The sequence below is a fragment of the Lathyrus oleraceus genome, chromosome 3 (assembly GCF_024323335.1).
Source record: "Lathyrus oleraceus cultivar Zhongwan6 chromosome 3, CAAS_Psat_ZW6_1.0, whole genome shotgun sequence".
Taxonomy (NCBI): Eukaryota; Viridiplantae; Streptophyta; class Magnoliopsida; order Fabales; family Fabaceae; genus Lathyrus; species Lathyrus oleraceus.
The window spans coordinates 372759060-372762603 of NC_066581.1; the positions used below are offsets into that span (position 1 = coordinate 372759060).

Genomic DNA, 3544 nt, shown 5'->3' on the forward strand with positions numbered 1-3544 from the left:
TAAAGTAGACCTTTTAGATCAATACAGAGAGACTATAAAAGTAGACACATGAAGAAAATGATCAAATTCATCTAAGACAAATAATGCATTTTTATCTTATATTTTAGAACATTCTATTAAATTTATCACTTATCATAATATTAGGACTACTAGACACATGAAGAAAAATGATCCGATGAGTTGTTTAACTATGTAAATAATTTTTTTTTATTTTTAAAAACAACAAAGTGGAAACTATTATGATTCTCCTCTTCCTAGTATTTTGCAAATTCATATTATGTTTTGAATTTAATGCCAGTCAAAAAGAGCAATTGTTTATCCTTAAAAAAAACAAAACAACTATTCTTTTGATTACAACAAGAAACTTTAATAAAATTAAGTGAGATGTTTTGTTGCTTGTATATTTAAAACGGGAGAGTATCTGTATTTGATATTAAAAATTAAATTTCAATCTTGATCTCTAATATATATATGCCACAAGGATCCAAATAAAATAATTATTGAGCAAAAAAAATCAAAATAAAATTCAGTCCTATATACATACATATTCATATCACCTTCAAAGAATACTATTGTGTATTACATGGTGAAATAACATTAAGTAATTTGTAATCGAACCGTGATTAAAAAGTAGCGGATCAACAAGTGTGTAATCCAACGGTTGAAAAGTAACAGAACAACAACATAATATAATGAAAAAAAAATTATCATTATCAGAGCCTGGTTTCGATCCAGGGACCTGTGGGTTATGGGCCCACCACGCTTCCGCTGCGCCACTCTGATTTGTTGAAAGTAAGTGCAATTTTAGTTTATTTAATAGAAGGTATTTACTGTGCAACACATGCAATCTCTTAAACATTTTATTTGCATAACTGTTAAGTATTTATGTATAATGAATAATGATAGTTTAAATTAGTTCAAATATTTGAAATTATTTTCATTTACTTGAAAAATAAACTAACTTTTTCCCCAAGAACTCAGTAACCCCAACACAAATGTACATTTAGCTTGATAAAAAAACTGACAAATAATTAAGCATGAGTTTGGTTTAGATTTTGATAGTGCTAATTTTGAGTTGGACTTACAAGAATTTGGATTAGAGATTATAATTAGGATAATATTTTTTTTTAAATTAAAACAACTTACCAAAATTCATTGTTTATAAAAAATTATTAAAATGACGAGAATCTTTTAAATAATTTGTTAAGTAAATTTTTTTTAAAATATAGAATAATACATAAATAAATATAAAGAATTTAAATTTTTTGTCTCATTATAATACATGAATAATACAATATACAATCTAAAATATCAATTGACTTTTTATAATAATTTTGAAATAATATCAAATTGGTTATTATTAATCTTTTAAAATCACAAACCCTTATAATAGCTCAAAGTACAATATATTTCGACAACGTCTTGGAACTATGGCTCGGTTTTCAAATTTTCTATAACAAGGGTAATCATTTTTTATTCTTTAATTTATTAAAATATTATATTCAATTAAACACGACAATCAAGTCATCTCTATCTATTTCACCAACCTTAAAATCATTTGGGATGGATTTTAGTTTCTTAGTCCTACACGATCTTGTATATGTTGACTAAAATGTTCTTGTTTATTGAGTTCCTCGGTTAAAAAATATAAACATCTTGAACACATCACAATTGCGAATTAATGATCGGGAAGCAAAACACTTGAGAGATAAAAATATCGTCTTGGTGAAGGTTGTGTGGGGAGGACCTATGTTGAGAATGTATCAAGTGTGAGTATTGTGCGTAATAGTCTCACATGGTTGGAAATGTGGAGATTTGAACATTTATAAATAAGAGAACCCACCCACATATCACCTTAAGGTTTTAGATGAATATGTGATGTGTCTCTCACAAAGGTGTTGCTCCAAAAAGAAGAAGTCCCACAATGTTCAATGCTCCATAGTGAAAAATGTAATGCCCCGGGCTGCTTTCAGGATTATCGATTGACCCCACAAACCAACACGGGTCTTTTCAGCATGATTTGTCCTCACTCACACGCTTCCCGAGAAACTTCCCAGAAGGTCATCCATCTAAATACTACTCCAAGTCAAGCACGTTTAACTATGAAGTTCTTATCTGTTAGGCTATCAAAAAGAAGATGCATCTTGTTGGTATATATAGTACCAATCAATCCTTATAAGCCTTCATTCAAACATGCAGTCTCATACCTACACAATCTCAGGATCCCTCTCATTCTGATGTGAATTCAGTTTTCCACTAGAAGTTGCTAAGAGTGTCTCATTGTCATGCCTCATGCACCGACAACCACTCCCTCGCCCTCGGGTGTTACATGTAACCACTCTCCGCCCTTTTCGGCCCCGGGTGTTACATGCCCACCAGCTTCCGCTTGATTCGTCCCTGAACCACATCGTACTGGGAAATAGTTGACTCTGATATCATTTGTAACACCCCATATTGATTTCAGGATTATCGACTAACCCCACAAACCAACACGGGTCTTTTCAACATGATTTGTCCTCACTCACACGCTTTTCGAGAAACTTTCCAGAAGGTCACCCATCCAAATACTACTCCAAGTCAAGCATACTTAATTTTGGAGTTCTTATCTGTTAGACTATTGAAAATAAGATGCATCTTATTGGTATAGATAACACCGATCAATCCTTATAAGCCTTCTTTTAACCATGCAGTCTCATACCCATGCAACCTCAGGATTCCTCTCATTCCGATGTTAATTCAGTTTTTTCCCTAGAAGCTGCTAGGAGTGTCTCATTGTCATGCATCATGCACCGACAACCACTCCTTTGTCCTCTAGTGTTACATGTAACTACTCTTCGCCCTCTTCGGTATCGAGTGTTACAAAAAACTCCCCCAACAAATGGTATCATGAGCCTTTGGTTCGAGAAAGGGATCGACTTACTTGTATCGAAAGTCAACGACGCCACCAGGGTGGTAAATAAGAAACATTCCATTGAAGAGTGTCAACGGTGCCAGGGTGGTGAATAAGAAAAGTTTCGTTGAAGACTGTCAACGTCACCAAGGTGGTGAATAAGAAACGTTCTGTGCGGTACAATAGTTTGTGGAAGTAAGAAGAGCTTCCACTTTAGGGGGAGCATTGTAAACTCACACTTGAGGGGGGTGTTGAGAATGTATCAAGTGTGAGTAGTGTGGGTAATAGTCCCATATTGGTTGGAAATGTGGAGACCTGAGCATTTATAAGTAAGATAATCCACCCACCTATCACCTTAAGATTTTAGGTGAATATGTGGTGTACCTCTCACAAAGGTGTTGCTTCAAAAAGAAGAAGTCCCACAATATTCAATTCTTCCTAGTGAAAAACTCCCCCAACAACCTACTGATGGGAGTGTGACGTGGGAACTCAAGAATCAGATGAGAGAGTCTTATTCATAGTTGTTTCGTTCAGGTAATTTTCGAGGGTGAAAATTCTATAAGTGGAGAAGAGTTATAACACCCCGAATTCAATTAACTTATTTAATTGAATTTTATTGCTTTATTGAATTATTTAAAGGATTTAATATGATTT

At 33.5% G+C, this 3544-nt stretch overlaps 1 non-coding gene across 1 annotated transcript; it reads right to left on the bottom strand.

The window, feature by feature from the left end:
• Positions 1-711: 711 nt before the first annotated feature.
• TRNAM-CAU (transfer RNA methionine (anticodon CAU)) lies at positions 712-783 on the bottom strand. Its single transcript has one exon. It is a non-coding gene; the product is annotated as a tRNA-Met (tRNA).
• Between the last annotated feature and the right edge of the window lie 2761 nt (positions 784-3544).